The sequence below is a fragment of the Canis lupus genome, chromosome 4 (genome assembly GCF_003254725.2).
Source record: "Canis lupus dingo isolate Sandy chromosome 4, ASM325472v2, whole genome shotgun sequence".
Taxonomy (NCBI): Eukaryota; Metazoa; Chordata; class Mammalia; order Carnivora; family Canidae; genus Canis; species Canis lupus.
The window spans coordinates 15,386,985-15,405,754 of record NC_064246.1 but is presented as its reverse complement, the minus strand read 5'-3'; the positions used below and the strand labels follow the sequence as shown (position 1 = coordinate 15,405,754).

Genomic DNA, 18,770 nt, shown 5'->3' with positions numbered 1-18,770 from the left:
GCTTTTAAAAGTTAGCTAATCTTTAAATTTCACTGATAATCAGATATTCTTTTAAATATTCAGTTCAAGCTAACATCTAGGCATATAAGGAACCCAGTGCATTCAATAAATTTTGATTATAGAATGAATGGTTAATTTACCCAATCAACAGATTTATGTACTGAGAACTTTGTCTGAGCCAGGCAACATTTGTCACTGAGAATACTTACACAAGCTAGCAAGATCAAGTCCCTGCCATTATAAATAATGTTCATTGTTAGAAAATAACTGGTTAGATATTAGTATAAATTACCTTTGTCTCTAGCTCTAAAGGTTAAGAAGTGGGTCAATTAATGTAATTAAGGGAGATTAGTGTTTACTGTATGCATACAGTAATAGTTCTTTTTAAGTCGGAAGTTTCCTTTAGATTGTCATTAATTGAATTGTTCATTTTCTATATTTTAGTTCCCAGTTGCAGTTTAAATACAAATACATTTAATTGGAAAAATATTTCCTAATAGGGTTTTAGATTTAAGTCATGTGAAGAAAGTCCTCAAAAATAGTAGACTAAATGAATTTTTAAATTTCTAGTTGAATTCTACCAGTTAATTTTTTAAGATAGAAGTAAAAATGCACAGAGGTTTGTTTTCCTTGTATATTTGGGTTTCAGATTGACTTAACTCTTTTATATGTTTTTTACTTAAGGGTTTAAAATAATATGGTAACTGAACTGAAAGAAAGGATGAGTGAACTAGTTTGACTTTTTTTTAAAAATGGAGCTGAAAGTCAATACTCCTGTTTCATTTCAGAATAGTTACTGTTTTCCGAAAATAAAATGTAGAGGCATCGTTTCCATGGAAAGAACAAGAGCTTGAGTTAATTAGCAGTGATTTGTTGTGTGTGGAGTTATAATACTTAGGGAATTAGAGCAGTTATGTGCCTCTTCTGTTATATCTACTAAAATGAGATTATAGCTCCCTGAGTTAAATGTTTATTTGAAGTCTACATAGACGTGCTTTTGTCCTCTCACATTATTTTTCTTATTTCATTAAATGGCCTAGTTTTAATGCTGTTAGCTTTTGCTCTTTGTTTACAATATTTATAGCTAAAAATTCATAGCAAGTTCCAGTTTAATATTGGAGGTTAGAGCTTTTCCCTTGGGTTTTATTTTGTTTTGTTTTTAATTGTGAATGCCATTTAGCTTACTATAGACCTTATTATAATTTGTTTCATTTCTAACAGTCTTTTAGTGGGAATTAGACTGGGTGAGTCTAGGTAAAATCAAAGGAACCTTCTAACACTTAATGTTTTAATTTTGTGGTTGCTGATTAGCAGCACTCTGGAAGTTTCAGCTTGGAATTGATTTAGAGAAGTGAAATCATTATGTAGAAATTATTTTTAAAAATAAACTCTTTTTGCCAGGTGGCCTAAAACTCCACAACATGTTTATTAAAATTATAATGATTGAAAGAATATGCTAACATTTTATAAGGTGTTTTGTTTGGTTTGCATTTTAAGTTTTTAGATTCTGATAATTATATCATTTTATTTAAAAAATAAAGGCAGCGAGCTAAAGTCTTACTTGATTTAGTGAATTGTATGATTGTCTTTGTTACTAAGCTATTTGTATTGCTCTGCTAGTATAGGCAGGTTGATCTCTAGCCAGGAAGAATATTCAACCTTCTAAAAGTGGAATGATTCTCTTGACATTTTAACCGTTTCTCTTTCACAAATGTGAGTTCTCAGTTCTAGAAAATCAGAAGGAATTACACTAACAGCACTTGATTTAGGGATGCAGCATACCTTAATTTTAGAATTTAAGAGTTTCAAAAGTAATAGATGGTGTACAATAGAGCTTTTTAATATGTATTTTGATGTATTTAGATTCCTATTAATCAAGTTAAAAAATATAAAGATATTTCTCTAGTATGTAAATGATACACTTATTGTAACATTTCAAGTGAAAATATATATGCTCCAGAGACCTAAGATGGCTCAGTCTAGTTTTTCAAATTTATTTATTTAAATGAGTTTGTGAAATATAGCTACATTCTCGATAAAGGAAACAATTTTAGAGTTCATGTAATTAGAGTGGCTTTATCCCAGAATGCTTTTCTGTAACCACTTGTCCAAACAGTACATTAAATTCCTTGGCATCTTAAACATGGCAGCTGTTACTGGCATAGATTTTGTAAATAGTGTCTTGACATATCTTAACTTTAGGGTAACCCTATGTAAGTCAAACGGAGTTTGGGAAAAATTGAACACATTTTTAAAATGCTCTCCCCTGTTTTTTTTCTCACTTTCTAAAATTTCATGAGACAATTTCTTCTGAATCTAGATGTTAATTATCCTTTATAGACTTCTTAAATGTGATGAGGGAAAGCCTTCATTAGAAATGGCCTTTGTAAAAAAAAAAAAAAAAGAAAGAAAAAAAGAAATGGCCTTTGTGTATAGAATAGAATGATGGGCACGCATAACTTTTGTTTTAAAAATTCACACAAATGCTTGCTATGAATCTCAGTAAATGTTTTTGTAGTGGGAATTCCCACCTACCATCCTCTCCTTGGTCCTTAGCATTTTGTTCTATAGTAGTGTGCTCCCTTTAATTTCCTTAATAAAGTTGTACAGCCCTGTTTTTTAACATATCAGAATAGTAGCATATTGTTAAGGTAATGGTTAGGAAACCAGTTACTCAAGATTAATACAGATCATTTCACTTTTAGGTGACTGATTTGAATCTGTACTTACCTCTGATTTCAATGCATTGAATTATCAAATGCCACATATTAGAGTTGATCTTTTTTTAGAGTTGACCCCTTTTTTAGGTGGCATGTAGTTGGGGAGTTGGGGTCCAATCATCATTACACTTTTCAGTATTTTGGAAAGAAAGTTGAATGAGGAGAAAAACCAAACCAACCATCTTACAGATAATATAATCAATGTATATTAATTAGGTCACTGAAGAGCATGGTATTGTTAATTCTGTTTTTTCCTTCCTTATATACACAAATGAGTTTCTGCTTCCTCCTTTTAGATTCCTGATCATGCCTGGCTGCAGTTAACTTTCTTTGAAGTAGAGGGGGAAGGGAAAAGAGAGGAAGTAGGAGGAAACTGCAGATTCTACTATGTCTTTCAACTGACTGGGAAGAATAAGGAAAAAAACGAATTCTTGATTCTGAAAGGGGTTTTGTTAATATGATTTTTGAGGTATTGTTATTCTTTGGAGGATGATTACAGAAATTTTTTAAAAAACTTATTAAAATTTGAAGTTTTGATCAAGTTAATATAAAAACAGTTTGATAATGAAATATGAACATTGAACTTTTAGCATGATTTTGAAATCATCTTGTTCTGAATTTTGGCTTCTGGCCATGCACACACCTGCAGTTTTCACATTGGTTGCTTCATAGAGGATATAGAAGAGATTATTTCTTACCTGAAAATTGTACATGACTCATATCAACAAATCTGGGTTGGTCTGGCTTGTTAGTCCAGTATTTTCTAGGGATCACAATTCTCTTTGTTTTTAAATGTAGTGAAGGAATAATACAAAGGTCACTAATTTAAAAAAACCATTAGAGATTTGAAGCAGAATGTGCTTGTTCAAACTTAAGCCCTATGTTTATCTTACTGTATATTAAAATTCATTGTAGTATTGAGATATTTTCCTTACTAATAAGTAGAATTATCCTAGACCTCAAGGAATGATCTTTTTGAAGTTCGGGGTCATAATAAACTGACACAAGTTTAAAGATAAGACTATTAATTCTACAGTTTCCATCATTATAGAATATAGACATTGAGCTGCTTTACTAAATATTAGATACAGTACTGCTCTGCTGTGAGTTGCTGGTTGAAGGAAAATGGAACAGGTGGAGCAAACCTGAGTATTTTCTTAGTACCTGTACTAAAAAATACTTAAAAGACTAACAGAGAAGTAAGTGTCTTAAAATATTTAGTGAATGAATGTTTCTGAACTATGTCAGATCTATGTATCTATTGTTTCTGTATTCCTCAATGAAAAAGTTGTTTTCCCTGTTTGAGTCCATTTTGACCCACAAGTTTTATGTCATTGATAATATAAATTTATTGGCTATGATTTCAGAATATCCCTAAGGTGTAATTGTTGCTCAACTTCTCTGGTTTACTAAAAATAGCTCAAATGATTGCTTAGGATAAATTACCAGTAGTTTGGGAGTGGAGTATAGCAGAGGCCTGTATTTTTTCCTTCTAAATTTTTGTTATTGTCCTGTGGACTTTGGAATTGTTTCACAACCAGGACAAGATAATGCGAGTGAGGTGAAACTAATCCCCAGTCAGCCAAGGTGAACAGTTAACTGCTGGTTTGGTTGTTACTTGCCAGATGTTACATTTTGTTGAATTAAATATTAGGCATAAATGAGCCACTGACAAAAATTTGAAAATGTTGTTGGTAGTAATTCATTTTACAAGCAGATTTATTCCCCAGGGTACTAAGGTGGCACTGCTAATAGTTTACAGAAGGAAGTAAACAGAACTTCATGTTAGAATTGCTTTGATGGGTAGAGAAAAAACTTATTTTTTAAACATTTCTTTACTCCCACTTCAGTTTGTAGTGTAGATCTATCATTTTAAGACTAATAATCCTGTAGAGAAAATGGGGTTTTGACTGGGTGCTGGATTTATTAGTATAGTTAGGTAGATGTTTCTGTCCCAGAATTCCTCTCAAATTTGTTCTCTTCCTGGTATCAAATTACTATTTCCCATTAACTTAATAAACGAAAAGAAAAGAAAAAAAATTGGCTTCCAGATACTCCTCAACAAACTGTTGCTGTTGTTGTACAGAAAGAAATTAGATTTTTAAAAAGTGATAACCGAACGTAGAGAGATACGTTTTATAGGAATTTATAAGAAACACTCTAAGCATGCCTTTTAGGATATGGGAGTGGAACACACCTACATCCCTAGCCCCCAAGAGTGAGAGTGTTTGCAGTGTGGTTGAGAAAGGAAGAAACAGTCCCAGAGCAGAAAGAGAGGCTAGAGCTCTTAATTTGTGTTCCACTGACTGTTGACTCACTTGATTCTTCCCCAGAAGAGAGTCTTTAAATGGAAATTTTATGCTTAGGCTCTACTTCCCTTTGACTTGCACTTAAAATTCTTCAGTGTCTGACCTTGGAAACATCCCAACTGACTTCATTCATTTACAGTTATTTAAATTCTGTGGTTTCCCTCTGCACAGCATCCTGCTAGGTGCTTAATGGTTTAAAAAATTAATATACTAAGTCATAGTACTTACTTTTTCCCCAAGGACTTCATAATTCAGGACAAGAACTTATATTTAAAAATAGACTTGATTTCAGGAGCCAAAAATGCATAATAAAGAGTAGGAGTGCAAAGAAAGGAGAAATCAGTAGAGATTGAAATGGTTAAAGTCTCATGAAGAAGGTAGAACTTGAATGGATTCATTTGAATAGAGATGAAAGTGAAAGACTAAGGTCAGACATTTGGCAAGAGAGATAGCCTGATCAGTGAGGAAAGGAGGTAGATTTAGGAGATAGTAGAATATCAGGTTAGCTAGAGAAGAGAGTTTGGCTTTGAATAGTAGACACCATACTACATAAATAAGTATTATGGAGTCAGATAAATGAGGAAAAGGATTGCTGCGCTAAGTATAGTTATTTATTAAGTGAATTTTATTTTGTAGGCCAAATGAATCATTTTTGAAGAAGTAACAAAATTTTCTACATGACCATGACATCTGGTTATTTTAATATAAGAGAAGCAGCTAATTGATTGGGTCTTCTTCACTAGTCTTTTGTCCTAAAAAATCAGTATAGCATAATGGTTAAAAACATGAGTTTTGAAGTCAAATCATGTAGACATGGTTTTCAATCCTAGCTTTGCTATTTGCTAGCTAAGTGACATTGAAAAAGTCTCTAGCATTCTAAATAAATTGTTTCCTCATGTATAAGATGAAGCTATTGTCTACCTCGGAGTTGTTAAGAAGGTTAAATGAAATGCTATATTGAGGAGCTATTCCTACATACAGACTGCTCAGTAGAAGGTACCTATTTAGACAGGTTCTGAATTTCTCTTTTTGTAAATGGTATCTTAAACCTTTTTGGTAGTTACTTGTAACTCCTTTCTCTTTGTATCATACATAACCATTGGGTATTTGTCTTCCACCATCTGCACTTCCTACTTTTAACAATCTGTCTTACTAGTTGTCTCTGGAACTCTTACCATTTCTTTCTGCAGCTGATTTTAGATAATATTTTTTTGCTATTTATATAAGCCATGGTCAGTGTATTAACATATCTTTGTAGTAGTATTTCTTTTTACCCCTCCCAACCTGCCCCTTACTTAGGTAAGATTCCATTGGTGACTTCTTAAATTATTATTTTAAGAAAATGTTACTAGAAAAAATGTAGAACCCTCTTGTGTGATGTTACCCTCCAGAAAACTCTCTTACCTTTTTTACCACAGGGAAAGTTAAAGGTTGCATTTGCTACTAATAGTTATTTTTATCTCAAAACGCATAAATGTTATTCAACAAATGACAGAATTGTTTTTCTTTATTTAGCTCTGGTGAGAGGCCATGTGGATATAGTACCATGTTTTGGAAGTCCTCTAGGCATTAAATAAGAGTTGGACTATATGACCTTTGAACTTCCTTCTCAACACTAATAATTCTGTGAAGTTGCTCAAGGTGGAAAAACAACCATTTTTGACCAACATAACCTTAAACAAGTTAATCCTGGGCTAATTATTTTAGTTTCAGAGATAAGAGACATTCAACCTAACTCTAGGTTTAGCTCAAAAGAGAGAACTGATGAGTCAGGCAGTGCCAGATGCAAATCAAAATTATACAGGTTTAGAATAACAGAATTGTTTGTATTAATAGTACTTATCAAGAGAGCTCTCTACCCTATATTTTTCAATATCTCTTTCTGAATTATATTTTGACAGAAGTTGAGCACATTGTTTATTAGTCCCAGAATTTTTTGTATGCATCTTCCTTTTCCATTTCATTCTGCGTTCATATTAGCATTTGATTGAAATTTAGAAGTGCCTTGTTGCCATAAAGTCAGTGAAAATGAGAACTGTGAGATTGTGGAATATACACTCTGCCAACGGTGTAAAAAAATACAGGATCATAGCCATAGCTGTGAACTGACTGTTGGTGGATTATTGGCGTGGTAGGATCAGCATCTGTGGGCAGGCATTGGCCTGGGGGTGGTCTAGAAGACGAAGCCAGAGCAGGAAGCTGCTATTGTGTAGTACTTGGCTTTATTCCATTTCTAGTCAAAAGTGACAGCTTGCAATAGTGGAGCCAAGCTGAAGCCTAGAAAGTAGGATGGACTACAAGAAAAGGGGAACTAGTAGTTAAAATAGTCATTGTACTTCCTTATTTAAGTAGGCTTTTTTTAAATTTAAAGTTGGTACATAATGCTTTAATATTTAGTAGTTTTGTGCTACATTCTGTTCAAATTCTTTTTTTTTATGTCTCACGTACCTGATTTTTATATCCCCGTAAATTCAAAAATAGTTATAAAATATGCTTATTAACGTCCCACAAATCAGGTATGTTGATTTATCCAAATGCTTATCGCCTGGCATTAAAAAAGGGAGTTCTTCATTTGTAAAAATTGGTTGCAAAACTTAGTGTGTTGAAAATGTATCCATGGAGTCCAGGAACATGTTATTTTGACTGAAATTTGGCCCAAGTATGAGCTGTTCTGCAATATTCAGATTAAAAACATTTATAAGTCACAGTCTGCAGTAGTTCTAAGTCCCAAATCTGCTATGATCATATGCTGAAAAATCTGCCAGTCTCTTTGTAATTTTTTGTGACTGCTGTTATGAATTTAAAGTACATGAAATTATGCTTGTAGACATCAGATTCAAAAGATTCTAAGCCATTGCTAGTTACCATTGAGAAAGATTTTCTAATTGCTTTCTGCCAGTCAAAATAGGTTGATATTTATTCCTAACCAATTGCAAATTCATACTAAAACATAGCCATACTATTTTAAAATTTCAAAATTAAAATTTTATTTCTTAGTGTGTTAATATTTTATATTTGTAAAGTTCAACAATTTTCAAAGTATTTCCATGTGCATTATTTTAGCAAATCCTTATGTTATCCTTATGAGTAAAACAGATCGTATTATCTTAATTTTGTAATGTTTTCAGGGTACATATATTAATTTATTTAATTCACACAAGTCTGTGAGAAGTCTAACGTACAAATGCATAGGTAGCAAAATAGAAACCCACTTAAACCAGATTAAATAAAAAAGGAGTGGGGGTTATTATAAAGATACAACAGGCAACGTCTTAGATAGCTGTAGCAGAAAAGTACAGCTGAACCTTATTTGGAATGGAATCGGGAACTAGAAAGTCAGGAACTCAAGTCACATATTCATTCTTCCCCTCTTCTTCAAGTGTCCTTTCTGCAGACAGGTTTCTTCTGCTTACTCATAGGTTTTGCTTCTCATAATACCAGTTTCCATGTGACTTTGTGTGTCATTGTCAATTCGCCCACCTGCCCCTCCTCATTTTTTTTTTTTTTTTTAGATTTTATTTACTCACCCCTCCTCTTTTTTTTTTTAGATTTTATTTACTCATGAGAGACAGAGAAAGAGAGAGAGAGAGGCGGAGACATAGGCAGAGGGAGAAGAAGGCTCCATGCAGGGAACCTGATGGGGGACTCGATCTCAGGACTCCGGGATCATATCCTGAGCCAAAGGCAGATGCTCAACCGCTGAGCCACCCAGGCATCCCCTGCCCCTCCTCCTTTACAAGAACTTTTAGATCTAATATTTGTGTTTCTTTATAAAATTAGAGATAGAGAGTGTAGGAGAATGAAAGCCTGCAAGGAGAAGATGGAAGAAATATGAGGAAGGGAGAGACAATATATGATAGCAATTTTTATATGCAAAGGCAGTGAAGTTTAAGGAAGTTGTGATTTAGCATCTAGGTTCATACAACCAGTGGACGCTAGCATCATTCTTTATTTGGTACTTTGTTATTTTTCTTAGAATTGATCTCTTTCTTAAGTATAAGATTAAACTTTTTCTTAATTTTATTGCCTGAACATTTTTCATAGACTTTCCAACACTGCCGTCTAGATGTACTCCAAATCTGTGTATCATTTTCAGATTCAGTTTGTTCCGTAGGCAGAGAATCCAAACGGATTAAGATATTTTGCACTCCCCTTGTTTTCTCAGCTGCCTAGTTTTCTCTGTTGTGCATATAGGTATCCTGAATCCTAGATTTACTCAAGGTTAAAAGTGAAAACTAATGCAGTCCTTGGGGCACCTTACTGGCTCAGTGAGTAGAGCGTGTCTCTTTGGGGTCATAAGTTCAAGCCTTATGTTGGGTGTAGAGATTACTTAAAAAAAATGTTTTAACATGGAGGCTTTTTCAGACTCTGACCAGTAGGATTGTCTCTAAAATCCGCATCTTCTAAGCTTCGGATTAAATGCAAAGCAGCACTAATCCCTAGTCCATAAATAATGTTTGGAGGCTGTTTATTCGTGTATTTGAGGGCCTGCTGTGTTGTATTCAGGAATACAAATACCTTGCCTTCATAGAGCTTATAATCTAGTGGGGGAAGCACACACAGAAAAGTATAAATGAAAATATAGACAAAATATAGTTAGTAGTAGACACCAGGGAGGTATACAGAATCCACCCTGGTTGTGAGAGGTAGAATGGATACCCCTATTCTTAAAATAGATAACCCCTAAATTATCTCAGGATGAATGTAAATTAACTAAGTAAGTAGCACAGCAGGGCTGGAGAAGTGCATGAGATCAAGTGTATAAGCAGAATTTGTGTTGAATAGTCTACTTGCATATGTAACCATACCTTTCCTGTGAAGGTGGACTGATGATGAGGAGCTTTTTAAACCATTTTCATTTGGGTCAACCACGTGACTGACATCAAACTCACTGTCTTGTGGAGTAGAGGAATAATGGTTATTTGTTTAAAAAGAAGCAAACATTACCATTTTAACCACTTAAGTATATACTTTGGTGGCATTAAGTGCATTCACAATGCTATACAACTATCAGCACTAGACATTTTCAGAACTTTTTCATCACCCCAAACAAACTATGTTCCTTAAATAATAAATCTCCATTTCCCAGTAACCTCCTCTCTCCAGCCTGTGGTAACCTCTGTTCTACTTTCTTGGTCTATGCTTTCTTTGCCTAGACTAGATAGATACCTTTTTTTTTTTTGATAGCTACCTTATGTATCATAAAATATTTGTCCTTTTGTAATGGATCTAGTCCACTTAATATGCTGAATGTTGCAGCATGTGTCAGAATTTTATTCCTTTCTGTGACCAAATAACTCATTGTATGTATATACCACATCGTGTTTATTTCATTCATCTCTTGATGGACTTTTAGGTTTTTTACACCTTCTGGTTATTATGAGTAATGCTGCTGTGAACATTGGTATACAAGTATCTGTTTGAGTCCTGCCTTTCTTTTTTTTTTTAAATGTTTGATTTATTTATTCATGAGAGAGAGAGAGAGAGAGAGAGGCAGAGACACAGGCAGAAGGAGAAGCAGGCTCCATCCAGGGAACCCGATGTGGGACTTGATCCATGATCGGGACCTGGGCTGAAGGCAGGCACTAAACCGCTGAGCCACCCAGGCATCCCATCCACCTTTCAGTTTTTATGGGTATATACCTAAGAATGGAATTGATGAAGTGTATGGAAATTCATGTTTTACTTTTTGAGGAATAGCCAAAAGTGCTTTCCATAGCATCTGCTCCATTTTGTATTCTCACCAACAAGGGTTCCAGTTTCTCCGTATCTGTAAGAACACTTGCTATGTTCCATTTTCTTAATGGAAAGGGAATGGCTATCCTAATAGGTGTGAAGTTCTTTGCCCATTTTTTTATTTAGTTGTTTGGTTTGTTTTTGAGTCCAGTAGTTTTATTACTAATCAAATATAGATACATTGGAAATATTTTATCCCATTCTTTGAGCTTTTCTCTCTCAGTGGTGTGTTTTTGTTTGTTTTTTGGTGCATCAAAAGTTTTTAATTTTGATGAAGTCCAGTTTACCTATTTTTTGTTTTGTTGCCTGTGCTTTTACTATTATATCCAAGAAATGTTTACCAACTCCCAAAACCATAAAAAATTTCCCCTGAGAGATTTGTAGTTCTAGTTCTTACCTTTAGGTCTTTGACTCACTTTTAATTAAAATTCTTACAGGACGTGAGGTAAAAGTCCAACTTAATTCTTTTGCATGGGGATATCCAAGTTTCCCAGCACCATTTGCTGAAAAGAATTGTCCTTTTCCTTTTTTTTTTTTTTTTAAGATTTTATTTATTTATTCATGAGAGAGAGGCAGAGACACAGGCAGAGGGAGAAGCAGGCCCCACGCAGGGAGCCCCATGTGGGGCTCAGTCACTTAACAGCTGAGCCACCCAGGTGTACCAAATTGTCCTTTTCCAATTGAATAGTCTGGGTAACCTTGTTGAAAATCAGCTGACCATTTATTCTAAAATTTTATTTCTAGGCTCACAGTTCTATTTCTTTAGTCTCTATGTCTGTCCTTATGCTAGTACCACACTGTTGATTACTTGGGATACCACTTTTTTTTTTTTTTCACTTTTCTTCAACTGTGTAATTTGTCCAAACAATTGTTAACCCTAAAGATAAATCATATTTAAAGTATACTTACTATTCTCCCTAACTGTTGAAATTTTCTGAAGCACCTAATCTGTCTTTTTGGAGTGTAACTCCTGTTGTGTAAATTGATAGACATGGGCTTGCCTTGCAGGGAAGGTATGTTTTTAAGACTCAAGGAAAAAAGGTCCAGTGATTGATGAACTATATAAGATAATATTCATTCATTGCTGTGTGCCATTCACTTTGCTAGGTACTAGGAATTTAAAGACATAAAATACTTGGTTCTTTTTTCACATCAAGGGGAAAGACATAATTATAACAACATTCTAAAAGTTCTAAAACTCAGTGTTCTGTGCTATGGAATCAACTGATGCAGTCAGTAATACCAGATATTTGCCTGTTTCTTTGTCTTGGTTTTATTTTCTTCTTAGAAGACAAGGCTTTAGAAGATGGGAAAGAGATAAGGGAAGCTAGTAGTATTTCTCAATAAGATACTGTAGGATTCTCTAGCAAAACAAAACCAATAGTATGTGTGTGTGTGTGTGCATGCATATGCAGCCTCCAAGCTTATGTAAAGAGAAAGGTTGAGGGAGGAGGGTTAAGGAATTGACTCATGTAATTGTGGGTGCTGGCAAGTCTGAAATCCAAAGGGCAGGACAGTAGTCTGGAAAATCTGGCAAGAGTTGATTTTGAGTCTAAAGACAGTCTGGGGATGCCTGGGTGGCTCAGTGGCTGAGTGTCTTCCTTTGGCTCAGGGCATGAACCTGGGGTCCTGGAATCGAGTCCCACATTGGGCTCTCTGCTGGAGCCTGCTTCTCCCTCTGCCTGTGTCTCTGCCTCTCTGTCTCTCTCTGTGTGTCTCTCATGAATAAATAAATAAAAATCTTAAAAAAAAAAAAAAGAGGGACTCCTGGGTGGCTCAGCGGTTGAGCATCTGCTTTTGCCTAGCGCATGATCCCTGTCTTGGGATCGAGTCCCACATTGGGTTTCCCTGCATGGAGCCTGCTTCTCACTCTGCCTATGTCTCTGCCTCTCTCTCTCTCTCTCTCTCTCTCTCTCTCTCTCTCTCTCTCTCCCTCCCCCTCTCTCTCCCTCCCTCCCTCCCTCTGTGTCTCACGAATAAATAAAATCTTAAAAAAAAATACAAGTCACAGGTACTTTGGATATTTGAATCTTTGTTTTGTAGTGAATTGTAGGATGGTAGGCTTTGGCACAGTTTAGTGTCTTTAGTACCTCTTCCTAGTCATTAGCTAATGCAAGAAAAACATCCTCGCACATTTCCTTCCCTCTTCTTTATTTAGAGATATTGGACTGTAGATTAAGACAACTGGAAAAGTAGAAGTCTTCAGAACAGTCTTGTCATGTCAGTTTAGAAGTGGTCAGCTGAAAATGGCCTACCAGCCATTGCCAACACCTTAAATGTGGAAAAAGTGCCATTCCTTTCTGAATGTTACCATAGTTCTGCTTCTTGAGTCTCAGTAGTATGATGTTTTCTGTTGGCTATCACTGGTTCCTGCCAATCCAGTTTCATCCCTGATCACTTTCTTACATCACTCACATTCTCTGAGACATAGTTATTTGATCAAGATTATTAATCATAAATGGGTAATATTTTTAAGATTTCATTTTTAAGGCACCCACATGACTCAGTTAAGCGTGGACTCTTGATTTCAGTTCAGGTCATGATCTCAGGGTCATGAGATCAAGCCCCATGTCAGGCTATGCATGCAGCACAAAGTCTGCTTGGGATTCCCCCTCCCCCCCAACTTTGTGCTCTCCTTCTCTTTCTCAAATAAATAGATAAATTCTTTTTTAAAAATTCTTTTTTTAAGTAATCTCTGCACCCAAAGTGGGGCTTGAAATCACAGCCCCAAGATCAAGAGGCACATGCTCCACTGACTGAGCCAACCAGGTGTCCCTAGAATGATGTTTTTTTAAATCTTTTTTTCTCCCACATCCACTTCTTTTTTCAAGGAATTAAGCTCCATTGCATACTAATGATTCTTTCCAATGCTTAACAGAGCTCATTGTTGAGAATTTTTCTTAATGTTTATTGGACATGTGTTATATCAGTCAAGCACATTTCCGTTAGTTGGTATCCTCTGACTAGCATGTTGTGTGTGTTGTGGAGGATTAGGAGGCTCTGCTCTGGCCCAAAGTGTAGTTAATTAATGATGTTCACTACCAGTGCTGTCAAGGAATGGGCAGAACTACTGGTTTGTTCTTACTGGTCTCGATTACTTCCAGTATATCTCTTTACCATTCTGTCTTGTTCCACAAATAGACATAAGTATACATATTTCTACTAAAATTTTTATGAATTCAGTTTGAATGATGGCACAACTTGAGTAACTCCGCCTTTTGCCCCAAAACTCCATGAACTTTACAGTATCTGATTTACTGCCAATGTTATTAAAATCGAAATTGTTTACAAATGAATCAAATTTGAAAGTAAAGAAGAACCAAAATCAGCATACAAGTTAAATAAGTTGCCAAAGTTTTTGAAATTCTCTGTTAAGATACATACCATTTACATACATATACACATACAAAATTTACCTTCTTAGGGAATTCTGGCTCTTTTGAGGGGAGGAAAAAGTTTATATCTATTAAAGTATCAGACCTTGATAGTAGAACAGCAGGCCAGTTTGTACTCAGTCCCAAATCTGCTGCTTATTCTGAAATACACAGCAAGGCAAATAGCCACCTAAGAGTTTATTTTTCACATATAAAATTAGGTATGTAATACCTACTTAATGGTACATGTGTTGCCATTGTCTTTGAGATAATAGAAGGATTTTTTTTGCCCCCTAAATTTGGGTGATAAAGAGAATAAATGTGGTAGGAGTTCAAAAATAAATAGGTCTGATCAGTAAATCTCAGTTCGTGATATGTGTACTTTAAAGAAGCCTATTAGAAATAACTTTTTTAAAACATAAGCAGACAGAATAGATCTCATTCACAGACTTTTATCACTTCACCAATGGGTCACATATTTGGAGAGTTTCCTGTATTCTAGTTTTTGTTTTTTTTTTCCCAACCAAGACACTTCTGTGGTATATTACCGTTCTTACCAGTACCTTAACTTCCTTATGCCTTTGTCTTTCTGCCACAACCGCTTTTTAATTTCTTATCCTAGACCAGTCCTACAATTTATTTTCTCCATTTTTTAATACGCTAAAAATGCACTACCCATTACTAGTAGCCTCTGGTCATGTGGCTATTTAAGTAAAAAGTAAATGTAAAAGTTCATAAGTCAGACTGGCCACATTTCAGGTACTCAAAAGCCATGTGTGGGACAATGCTAATATATAACATTCCCATTATTACAGAAAATTATCTTGGAAAACCTTGCCCCAAATGCTTAAAAGCTCTTAAGACTAAAAAGCAAGAGAAAATTACATCTATGTATTTTGGTGTCATTGTATTGTCTCTGATCTCAGCTGATCCTTTAGTACCAGTTGGCATCCTTCTTTATGTTCCTTGAGTTTTCATTTCCTGAAGCAGTTATTTTAAATTATCACTATTCTACTTAGCTTCCTCCTTTTCTCTTAGTAGAAGACCTTTCTCCTGCAGCACAGTGGAAATGGAGGTTACAAGCAGGAACCCCCTTAACTTCCTGTTCTTAGACCTGTTTTTGCACCTTTCTTTTACCTCCTTGTCTTTTGTCTCAGAGTTGTGTTCCTTTTTTTCTATAACTGATTCAGCTTTACAGATAATTACTGAGCACCTGCTATGTTCCAGCCACTATTTCTGATAGTTAAGGTACAATCTTGAACAAAACAAAAAATTCCTTGCCTTTGTACAGCTTACCTTGTAGTGGGAAGAGACTGCAAGCAAAGTATTAGAAGACTGTAAGTGCTATGGAGCAAAAGAACCTAATAGGAATTGTTAGCTGGAACAGAAGAATAGAAAGACCCTAGAATGAAAGCATTCATAGAATATCAAGAAGACACCTATATAGAAATTAGTAGAAAATGAAATCAGAAAGGTAGATTAAGTAGGGTTTTGTAAGCTATTATAATGACTTTGTTTTTTGTTCTGGTTAAAACTGAAATGGAAGCCTTTAGAGGCTTTAGAGAGGAAGTGTGAGGTGATAAAACTTTTTTCCCCAGATAATTTAAAACATAGACATAGAATAGTAAAATGAATTCCCATGTACCGGTCATTCAGCTTTAACAATTACTAATTCCTGGCCAAAATTGTTTCCTCTTACTGTTTCTCATATATTATTATTTTTTAAAGATTTTATTTATTTATTCATGAGAGACACAGAGAGAGAGAGAGGCAGAGACACAGGGAGAAGCAGGCTCCATGCAGGGAGCCCGACGTGGGACTCCATCCCGGGTCTCCAGGATCATGCCCTGGGCTGCCCTCATATATTATTTTTAAGCAAATTCCATATATCATATTATTCATCCTTAAATATTTACGTGTGTGCATATGTAAATTAAAGACATTTACATTTGGTAAATCCTTTTTTTTTTAAGATTTTATTTATTTATTCATGATAGACACACAAGAGAGGGGCAGAGACACAGGCAGAGGGAGAAGCAGGCTCCATGCAAGGGCCCGATGTGGGACTCGATCCCGGGACTCCAGGATGCACACCTGGGCCGAAGGCAGGCACTAAACTGCTGAGTCACCCAGGGATCCCCTATTTGGTGAATTCTAATTATTCATAGTAATGTTCTAAAAAGTTACAAGTTCTCAGCAACATCAGGAATGATAGAATTAGAATATTATGTTAAAAATATAAATAAATGGTGGGCCAGTGGATGTCCTTGAGCAGGGAAAACCCGATATCCTACGACCTGCTATGCTAAGTTTCATCACTCAGACCTTGTCATTCCTCCCAATCCTTCTGTATTATGGCTAATGGCATGACCATATCTTCCCTGTTTTGTCAATAAAATAGACATCTGGGAATGTTTTAGGTTGCCCATTTGCCCTCTTATATTGGCCTCCAAAAATTGCTGATTCTACCTTCTTAGCATCACTATGTCCATCCTATCCTCATATTAATTGTAAGGCGTTCATTCTCACCTAGCTCTCTAAATACAGTCATTCGGTCTTCCTCCTTGCTATTCTTCTGTCCTCACTCACTCCATACCCGTATACTTATACTTCTCCACATCTGTCATACTGTTTCATCCGTCTGTGCCTGCACCTGTGTTTCCCTCCGTTTCAAAAGTCCTTTCCTAGATGCCTGGGTAGCTCAGCTGTTTAGACTCTGTCTCTTTATTTCAGCTCAGGTCGTGATCTCAGTGTCCCGAGATTGAGCCCTGGCCGCCTCCCCAGGGTCCTTGCTGAGCGTGAAGCCTGCTTAAGATTCTCTCTACCTTTGCCCCTTCCTCCTACTGCCCCACCCCCTCCACTGCATGTGCACATACCTACACTCACATTCATTCTTAAATAAATTGATTGATTTTGGAAGCTGTTTTTTGATGTCCCATAGCATGGCAGGTGTCTTGGAAGTTCCAACTCGGATTTGTCTTCTGTGATACCTTTTCCATACACCTAACTAGATTATCTTTCTCCACAATCTGTCTCACCTCTCTACCCCACGTAAAATGCTGGTTTAACCTGTATTGCAGTGAATTGTATGTTAGTCCCTGTTCCAGAATCCATTAAGATTCTTGAGGGCCTTAACTCTTAAATGTATTGCTAGTCTCTTGGCAAAGTAATAGACACCTGGTGTTCAAAAGCTTATCAAATGAAATGTATTCCCTCATATATTTTACTAATAAGGGAGCTTCTTAGTCCCACATTCAGAAACTATTTCAAACATAATTACGACAAGCTGTCTAATCTGGTTTCCTCTACCACAGCATATGAGAAGCCAAAAGGAGAATTTTTTTAAAAATGGGATGATGATAGATTGGAAACTTAATAGCGCAAGAGGAGGATATGAAAGAAACTAAAAAGTAGTTACAACTCAAATTTTGTCTTTATGGGCTGGTTTGATATAAATGCAACAACACTTTATATATCAGTTAATAATTATGACTGAGTCAGAATAATCAATCCTTGTGATAACCGTGAGTATTGATGAAAATCTTAAATTATATTTAGTATGTTATTTAGTGAGTGAAGGAACACTAGATATTTTCATTCAGAATTAGTATTTGATCAATTTATTTCTATAAATTACTTTTTAAAACTTCCTTTTTTTGTAGACTATATCAAATGTTTAACAAACATTTCAGTGTATGTTCTCTTTTCTAATTAGATTTCTAGATGAGCTAAACTTACCCTTTTAGGAATAGCAAAACTGATTGGAAATCATTCTGAAGTACACTGTGCCATACTGTCTTCCTTAAAAGTACTAGGTAATTGAGATGTTCTTGTGTTACGATACTTAGGAGTTGTAGTTTTAACTCCTTCCTTTTTTCTGAGTAACTTAATGCATTTCTCATATATTTGTATTTACTAGATGCTAATGAAGAGAACAGGTAGACTTAAATAGGGGTCAGATGATAAAAGAGTAAGTCCTCCTTGGCAGATCCAAGTCTGTCAAGTTACAAGATTTGTTGAATATATCAGTTTACACTGGATTTCTGAGAAGAGAAGTATAGTACAATAGTTCTTCAGGTTTATAGTTTTATCATTTTCATAGCTGGAAATAATAAAAGTTGGAAATAGTGAAAGTCTGCCCCCAATATTGTGTGGTGTGGTATTAATTTTGAAATTCTATCCTTTGCATTTTTTTTTTTTAATTCATAGAGACACAGAGAGAGAGAGAGAGGCAGAGACACAGGCAGAGGGAGAAGCAGGCACCATGCAGGGAGCCTGACATGGGACTTGATCCGGGGTCTCCAGGATCAGGCCCTGGGCTGCAGGCAGCGCTAAACCGCTGCGTCACCAGGGCCACCCTCCTTTGCATTTTATTAAAGTGAATGTTCACTGTATATAATCAGAGTAGTCATTGGCACAATTATACATAAATTATACATATACTCCAGCTTAGCATTAGTTTGTACTAAGAATTATTTTTAGTAGAATACTTATTTAAAAATATTATGCAAGTATATAATTTTATTTCCTCCTTAGGTTGAACTCCCTCTCCTCCCAGAAAAGGGGAATACAAGGTAGAGTGAGACTGCCATAGGTGGAGTATTCATTCAGGGCAAGGAAGTTGGGGTTTT

The 18,770-nt window shown here is 35.5% G+C and overlaps 1 protein-coding gene across 6 annotated transcripts in view; it reads left to right on the top strand.

Moving 5' to 3' along the window:
* Positions 1-18,770, top strand: part of JMJD1C (jumonji domain containing 1C) — a 330,895-nt gene that overhangs the window by 238,691 nt on the left and 73,434 nt on the right. The gene's annotated exons all lie outside the window — the stretch shown is intronic.